The following is an 8,981-nucleotide window of genomic DNA, read 5'->3' as shown; positions in this document are numbered from 1 at the left end:
CATGGCAACTTTGGTTCGAGTAAAATTATTAAATGGTTTACATTATGGATTGGACAATTAAATACTTCAATCTTATATTGTCGACAATTATCTTAATATCTTTCAAAACTTAGATGTAAAATCTTAATGCTGTCTTTGAAACAAATCAATCCTTCATTTTCTCAACCTATAATAGGAGAGTGTCATGGGTCATTTTACAGAATGCAACAATTAGAGTTAACTTGGATTGATCACATTTAACTCATATTTATTTTGACATCATTCGTAAATAAAAATAACCTTAGATATATGTACATTAATGAGTCTTCTTTTGTCAAGAATTATTTTTTGGGTTTTTTTTAAATTCATGTGTTTAACATAAAAAATAATTATCAGTTACAAATAATTCTTCTCTTTTACTTATGATACCAAGCAATTCTCAGAAATAGTGACTAGTCCATTGATAGTTCAGCTTTCCATTATTTTTGGAAGCTGTTCTAACATTTAATTACAAAAATGAATTATGATGACCATCGGTTTTCATACCTAATCTTTTCCCAAGCCTATTAAAATGATGAAAAATGTAAAATGCACTGAACTGACCTATTGAATTTTATTAAAAAATTGTGAGAGAGAATGAAGTAATAAAAAAAATTAAAAATCAGAGTTTATTTATGACATGACAAACTCTTGAGAATGCTCTGAGGCTGTGCTATTATTAAGAGTAGTGTAATAAAGAGAACATGTCAATACAAATTGTGTTAGAGGAATCAACTATGGCAGTCTAAACCTAACATATACAATTTTGACGCGAAACCATCAAACACAACAAACGTGATGATAATTTTTCTAAAAAAATCCGTACTACCGACATTTTTTGCTCATAGCTCTTCAGATAATTGCCTTTTTAATACTTTTGTACAATTTCGTAGATTATAATCAATAAAAAAAGATCTTCGGTCTCTCACTTTAGTAGTTATGGTGCAGGTATGGTCCCGGTAGTAAACGGAGCTCTTACCCGTGTCAATTAGTTTCCAGTCCTAGGAAGTAAACAGGGCGAGCGCGTGTAAACCGGAAACCACGTAAAATGAGCAAAGGTTGGTACTGGATGACATGTTTAATTGAAACACGATAAAACTTAATTAAAATTGTCAATTGTTTTCTATTCTTAAAGCAATATTAGATCCGTTTTCTTGTTTCCTTTGCAAATATAAAAATAGAGAACACGTTACAATTTTATTGAGTTAAAGTTATTTGGTAATTTTTGTATAACTAAAACGAAAATGGCTTTAAAAGTAGACATTGAGCAAGCAAAGAAAGTAAAGGAATCGTCCTTCGAAATTGAAAATGAGAGCAATGTTTTAGATGAACGCCAAAGCAATATATAAAATAAATTATTAAAGTGCTATGCTACTGAAATTAGTTTTAAAATATACGAACTTGCGGCAAAAGACTGTGACGGCTGTCGTGTTGATCACCATCTCAAAGACAACATAAATGTTTGATGATGCCGAATGATGAAAGGGTAACGATATACTTTGTTGATGCAGTATCAGAAATTGATGAGGAAGCATGGCCTACTCAAATTTACACGGCCTGATATCTTGCTATAGCAAGGCCACAAATGCAAGGCCATTGAATTTTCAATGAGTCAGCAAGTTTTCTTCTCAAATCTAAAAATAGAGCATGACAGGCAGGAAGTTTTTCATGAATCGTTTCCTGTTTTCTTCTGAAATGATTGTTATTGAGGAAGTTGTTCATTTGAAAAAGTAAATTTCTCTTGGTTAGTTGAGTGTTTGTGATAAGATCTTGATTGAGTTGTTCGTCAGTTGCAGTGCAGAATGCCAAACAAATGTAGCGTTGCTGGGTGTTACACCAACTACAAAGGACACGCTAGTGAGACTGTATTCGAGTTTAAAAAAGACGAGGAGCTGCAACCGATATGGCGCTTGTTCTTGAACAGAGTAGCTCATGACAAGGATGATCTGAAATCCGTGTTTATATGCGAACATCACTTCGAGGACAAGTATATCCAGCGAAATACCAAGTAACTTCGCCTCATCAAGTCAATGAAGCCAATTCCAACCATCCATCCAGAGAGCCTGAAAGATTGTCCTTCACTGCAGCCTTCAATCCCAAAGCTTCGAAAACCTCCGACTCAACGTGTTTTTCAGGAAGATGAGTTTGACAAGTTCAAGCACCTTGACATAATCAAAGATTTTGGTGACATTAACAACTCACTGCTCCACGAACTTGGTCACCAGTTTTCGTTTTCTCGCCATAACGACCATGCCATTTTTTTCAAAATGGAAAAGAATGAACAATCTGTGCCTGAAGTTACAGTTTGCATCCGAGTGGATGTTGATCTGCGCGTATGCCTTTACCACCGCGGTGCCCCGTTTCCTTTACCCGAGTGGTTTCGTAGAGGTTAGTGTAAATTGACGAGTAAAAGTATGCTCCACAATTTCCCTGCCTATGTTGAACAAAAGAGCTTATACTGTAGCGGTGATTTGGAAGAGTTAAGGAAGTTGAAATATCAGAAGAGCCCTGTGTATTCAGCAAATATGATTCGGTATGCCCTCTTGTTACATTATACATCTCTACAGACTTACAAACTGCTGCAAGAAGAGTTTAAATTGCCATCTGTTTCCCTCCTCCGGCGAATAACAGCTGGGAAGATCGATGCATTGAAAGCTGCAAACCTTCTTAAAGACAACGGCAGTATTTCTGATGATGTGATTCTGATCGTGAATGAAATGTTTCTTTAGAAGTGCGAGGAGTAAATTGCTGGTGAATCATATGGCGCAGATGAACAAGGTGAGCTGTATAAAGGTGTGGTATGTTTCATGATCGTTGGGTTAAATAGTAACATTCCATATGTTGTGAAAGCCCTTCCCGAGAAAGAAATAACTGGAAAATGGTTAAAAGACGAGCTTTTAGCCTGTTTGAAACTACTTCAAGAAAACGGATTCCGTGTCAGAGGAATTGTATCGGATGATCATTCTTCGAACGTCAATTCATACAAGGAATTGCGCTCTGCGTGTGGCGCCGGTGTTGATGATCTGTATATCACACTGAATAGTCAGAAGACCTATCTGTTTTTCGACTCTGTTCACCTGGTGAAGAACATCAGAAATAATTTGCTGAATCGCAAAAGGTTTCTTTTTCCTGCTTTCAATTTTACTGGGTTTTATGACCCTATTTCAGTAAGCGGAGGAGAGATTTCGTGGCGGTTACTTCATGAGGTGTACGAGAAGGATCAGAAAGTTGAGTTAAATTTAAGGGCAGCGCCTGAACTTAGTGCGAAGGTTTTACACCCGGGAAATTGTAAACAGAATGTACCCATAGCTTTAGCCATTTTTTCACGTTCAACTGCTACCGGCATAAGACATTATTTTCCTGACAAAGCCGACGGCGCTGCAAGTTTCCTGCACCTTGCTGATGTTTGGTGGACAATTTCAAATTCAAAATCTCGATTTAACACCTCTAATCGCCTTGGGAATGCTGCAGTTCTCAATGACAAAAACCCGAATTTTTGAGAGCCTTTGCAGATTGGATTGACGAGTGGGATAACCTTAAATTGCCGAATTGCGACAAATTCAATCTTACTGCTCAAACTAGTCATGCGCTTCGATGCACCCTTCACTGCCATGCTGCTTTAATTGAAGAACTTTTAAGTGAGGGTTATTCATATGTCCTGACTTTGCGCTTCCAGAGTGATCCTTTGGAAAAACGGTATGGTCAGTACCGCCAAATGAGTGGTGGTCGTTTTTTGGTCGGCTTAAAAGATGTGGTCTTCTAAGAAAAGATTCTAAAAATAAAAAGCCTTGTGAATGAAGGACTGGACATTGATGATCGGGCCAAAGTCACCGATGAAAAATCACCGGAAAAAGTAGCAGAGTTTAGAGACTCCGTGCAGCTAATCACATCTGAGTCTAATAGGATATGTTTGACGGATGCTTCTAAGGAAATTTCTGATAACGTTGCTGGGTACATTGCAAACAAGCTGATTAAGCTTTGCATTTGTTGCTGTGAGCAACTACTAACCAATAATGGTGTTTCGCCATATGTGCAGTTACTGTCTCGTGGCGGATTGATGGAACCATCTGCTGCGTTGGGTAATTTTGTTGCTCGTGGATTTGCTGAACTGAATGCAGCAGCAAATATTATTCAAGACTCTAGCTTGCCATCGCGATTTGTTGCGGAGGATCTTTTGAAAACCGTTTTGTGTAACGAAGGGTTCGTCTGCGAACAGCACGAAGATATCGCCAATAACCGGGCAATAAGAATTATTTGTAACGTCTTCCTCAACAATCAGAGGAAATGGCGAACAGAGACTGTTGTCAAAGACCGAGTTGTTGCACTAAAGCAAAGCAAGCGTTCCAAAGGCAATTGATATCATTTTATTTATATTAACCGAGACAGCGTTTTTTAAAAGACTTTCAACTCGAGTTTTTGTTTCAATTTCAGCATGTAAATGTCTTGTTTGTCTCTGAGACACTTGATCTCTAGTATATACTCCAATCCGATTTCGCATATAAGTGGTAGAAGTCGAAATCATTTAGAAATCGTGAATGCCTTAATGGCCTTGTATTTTTGGCCTTGCTATGGCAAGATATCAGGCCGTGTAAATTTGAGTAGGCCATGGAGGAAGAAGTCATGAAATCCTTCTTTGATAGTTTACAAGACATGACTCCAATAGTAAATGGGCTAGAACTTATCAAGTACACTTGCAATGATTGGAGAAATATATTTTTGATAGAAAAAAAGAACAAATTAGAACATGAGACGTTGATATTCCTAAATAAATTTTATTGAAATAAAGCATTTTTAATTAAAAAAAACTAGCAACGGCCACTCTGAAATAAAAAGAAATCAATCTTACTGACTGTTCTACTGTATCAATGTTCAAAAGATAAAGAATTATAAAAATACATACTGAAAAAAATCTTCCAAAAATCGGTCGACTTCTTCGTCAAAACAACTAGAGTATAAAGCAATGGACATTACATAAAAAACGACTACAACATTTAGGAAGCATACTAATTATTTGACTTACAAGCAAATAGGGCGTTTGAAAGGCTAGCATTCCACTAGCCTTTCCTCCACCTTAGAGAGGGGGAAAAATTGCCCACATTTTGCAGTCTTCACACTGGCCTAAAATAATGAATAAAATCACAACTTATATTTTCTAAAGTCATATCTAACATTGAAATAGAATTCCAATTCAACTTACTCAAAACGGGTCTAATTGTATTTGATGATGTAGCCATGACTCTATAGTGTTCGTCTTATTTGCTCTGATGACTTTGTTGTTTGCTTGCCTGAGGCTTTGACGTGAGTGCTTTTAGATGCATAATATTGACAAAGGCTCTTTTGTTAGCGGTAATTTTCCAATGGATCGATTATTTCCTTGGTATGCGTGCGTTTCAGAGTGAATGACGGCATTAAAGCATTAAAATAGTAAATTAACTCTTATGTCTGAAGGCCTAATGTATTTCAAGCACCATCAATTAAGATTGTGAAATAACGTTTAAGGTCATTGCCAGTTTTGGTTTGGAAAAAATATGCATCATAACTGCCTTAAAAATTATAGCTATGAGTCTTAACAATTATTATCTCTGCAATTTTTAACTTGTCATTATACTGTGAAAACAAGCAAGAAGAAATTTTTCATCATTCGTGTGGAGAAATAATTTTGATGGAAATGTGATAAAAAAATAACCTTAATCAAATAATCAAAAAATGAAGACAAAACTTAATCCTTGAGGTAAATTATAATCGGCTTCATGATCACTGCGCGCAGCTCGAACCCTGGCATTATGAAGCTATAGGGTTACTATTTTGGTATTTTCCTCGGGGAAAGATTTATAATTGGATTCATGATGATTAACACATCAAAATTCTGAATGTCTGCTGAGAACCTGTCAACTAGCTAATCATACATTTTTGAGTTGGAAACAAAATCTTCGTTAATCATCAACAAATTATACAGGTGGAATTGCATAAAAACTCAAGCACTGCAGATCATTTGCAGTAATTCGACAAACGTTTTGCAGCCAGAGATAGAAAAAAGAACCAAGGAAAAGTATGGTTTCTATTGAGAAGCACAGATGCTTTTGCAAAAACGGCGGTCTGAAACGTTTTACTTCCAACGAGGAGCGCGCCTTCCTAAAGTGCGCCAAAGAAAAATGTAATTTATTCGCGCCCGAAGAAAAGTACTTGCAGCTTATAGACGTGTACGATAAAAATCAGGGGCGGATCTGGGGTATGTCAAATCAGTCACGCGACATATGTTTATAGTTAAAAAATTATTTATCAAATTTAATGATTACAATTTTTTTTGATAATTAAATTTTCGTTCTGTAATCGTTTGGATTTCATCGTCAAAATTCTGTTTTATGTATAAAAACTTATACAAATACCACCTTAGTAAAAAGATCAGTAGATAAAAACATATCTAGAATTATATTAATAGGCCGTATTCTATGGTGGATTATTGTTCAGGTTGAGATGCAGAAATTCATGACTAAGTAAAAACAACATAGATGTACTGATATGTACTCACTTAACATAAATCTGCCTGTTTACATCCCGAAAACTTGCAATCAAGAGAGCTAGAGCCATCAAAAATTCGACATTTATTTTCTATATCCGCCATATTGTTTTGTGTGAAATTCGCTAAATTTGCTGGCTCATATTCAAAAGAACGGGGCTAAATAATGATTAAGGAGCAATCTTTCTAAGTTAATTTGAAATGATATGTTTAGCTATTAATCTTCCATATCTGCTTGATGGACAAAAAGACTAAAAAATGAAAAAACAATTCTTGAAATTGAATTGCGAAGGAGTCCTTCATCTTTTTGTGTAAATAATATAACGATAATAAATTGGCACATGAGATTGCGTACTCAGAATCCTTTGGTCGCCATCTAGCTCCTGCTGTACACACTGCTGAGCAGTGCATTCTTAATAGAACATTTCATTGAAATCGTTTATGAAGTTTTCATGTGTATCGTCGGCATCATCTTAATCGCTATCATCGCACTCATCCGGCTCTTTCATTGGGCCGTCATCTTCAGAGGCGTAGTTACTGCAGTCAGAACAACCGCAAATGTCAGTACATTGCAAACCAGACTTCACGCACGAGCATCGAAGATTCTTGCAACCAGCTTTACACTTGCATGTCGCGCACTCAATAAGTGTATCTGGAGCAGATGGTCCAGTCATCCAAAGAATCTCTAACTGACCATTTTTCATGTGCCATCCATGGCTCACAGGAGGTTGAACATTAATGTGCGATTGCAAACTATTCTTCCAGATGGCTGCTTGGTAGTTGGCTCTCTTAATGTGCAAAAGCATGCTATCTGCATTCGGGGGAAGGCATTCGTCCGTACACTTGCCAGATGCAAAGAGAGTGTACCTAGGACGGAAAGAAATACAAAGCAAATGCAAAAAAGACAATAGTAGCAAAAATATATTTTATATTTACCTTGAAGCATTAACTATCGCTGAACTCTTGTCAATAAATAAAGATCTTTACCAAATTGTAGAAAAATTGGACATTCCTCACCATCAGTAAGACAACAAAAGTAAAATCATATTGTAGGTAGATTAAGTACAGAACATGATGTTACAAAACAGGTATTGGAATACCTGTAACATATTGGTTTATTTGTTACATTATTTACCGATTGAGTGACGAAGGACTTTTCTTGCTTGCATATTATGCATATTGATGGCAAAACTGCTATAGTTCTTATCGGAGGTTTAGAACTGTCATGACAAAACGAGGATGATCGTAGCAGTTTCGTGTGAGGCTCATTTACATCTGTCGACTTATTTTCTTGTATATAGTTTTCATTGACAGTGGCTGCTGAAGCTTCAAACTTTTTGCTCATTCTTTTTTCAGCCCGTCTAACCAGGCCGACATTGGTGAACTTTGCCTAGCAATTTCTATGGTACTTTAACTCTCCACGGTACTCAGCCAAAGGACTTTTCACGGACTAAATTTTTTTCATCAAATTTTTGTTCTTTTCAGCGATGTCTTTTTGCTCACCATTGTATAGTAACCAAAGCTTGTGACAATGTAAAACTTTTTTCAAAGATGTCTCGGTAAAATCAGTCAATGGCCCATTTTCACCTTTAAAATGGATTACACATCCCTGCAAGCACGCCTTTTTGTTGTTTTGATCATTGTGCATGTTACGTGCGAGGTCCCGAAAGAATAACTATTAATTTTGGTTCTATTTCCACACGCAACAAAGATAGTGTGAACCAGTTATATTTCTCAAACAATTTATTAACCAACGCGTAAATATTAAAGTGGATAAGTGTCTTAATTATAATATCAATAAGTATGAATAAAACTTATCTCCTCTGTCTGAGTACAACCGTGAGTCTTTATTCTTGAGCATTTGTGAGTCCAACAATGACTCACAACAGTTTTCCAAATAGATTAAAGGCACAAAAGCCAAAAGATAGTTATGGCATAAATGCCAAGATAGTTGTCTGGTAGATTGTAGCTTGTCAAACTACTTCGGTAGTCTATGCCTCCTAAGTTTATCTCCTCGTAGCTTGTGCTCGTAGGTTGTACTCAGTGGTGTAAACTACTCATATATATATAATATCTAATGGGAAGTATTGTGGTTTTGTGACCTACATCCCATACGCAATACAGTATGTTACAGCACTAAATAGTTAACCACAATAACAATAAATGCGGTTGCGGTTTCAAAATATGTTTACGCATGTAAGCAAGCTTCAAGCGCATGCAAGCAAGCTTCTAGATTATGTCCTAATTAGTAATGACATTGCAAAATGGATTTTAAAGTTAAAATATAAAAATATGGAATGCTTAGTAATATAATATAATATAATAGTAGTTTATAAATGATATTACATGATAGTAGTTGCTATCATGTAACAGTGCACCCGCAATTTTTGCTATATTGTCATCAGTTTCACAAATAAAACAAGATGGCGACAGGTAAAGACGAATA

General features: G+C 36.1%; 2 long non-coding RNA genes across 3 annotated transcripts; both read right to left on the bottom strand.

Moving 5' to 3' along the window:
- Positions 1-4,815: 4,815 nt before the first annotated feature.
- Positions 4,816-5,583, bottom strand: LOC124446689. Of its 2 annotated transcripts, XR_006948510.1 has the most exons (4): positions 5,216-5,583; positions 5,039-5,136; positions 4,919-4,963; positions 4,816-4,838 (listed from the first exon to the last, which is right to left on the bottom strand). It is a non-coding gene; the product is annotated as an uncharacterized LOC124446689 (long non-coding RNA). The 2 variants fall into 2 exon arrangements; XR_006948509.1 differs by lacking the exon at positions 4,816-4,838 and having other exon boundaries at positions 4,881-4,963.
- A 941-nt stretch (positions 5,584-6,524) lies between these two features.
- LOC124446836 lies at positions 6,525-8,778 on the bottom strand. Its single transcript, XR_006948540.1, has 2 exons — positions 7,472-8,778; positions 6,525-7,402 (listed from the first exon to the last, which is right to left on the bottom strand). It is a non-coding gene; the product is annotated as an uncharacterized LOC124446836 (long non-coding RNA).
- Between the last annotated feature and the right edge of the window lie 203 nt (positions 8,779-8,981).

The sequence above is a fragment of the Xenia sp. Carnegie-2017 genome, unplaced genomic scaffold, assembly GCF_021976095.1.
Source record: "Xenia sp. Carnegie-2017 unplaced genomic scaffold, XeniaSp_v1 HiC_scaffold_22, whole genome shotgun sequence".
Taxonomy (NCBI): domain Eukaryota; kingdom Metazoa; phylum Cnidaria; class Anthozoa; order Malacalcyonacea; family Xeniidae; genus Xenia; species Xenia sp. Carnegie-2017.
The sequence above is the reverse complement of the archived record's forward strand: the minus strand, read 5'-3'. Positions and strand labels throughout refer to the sequence as shown.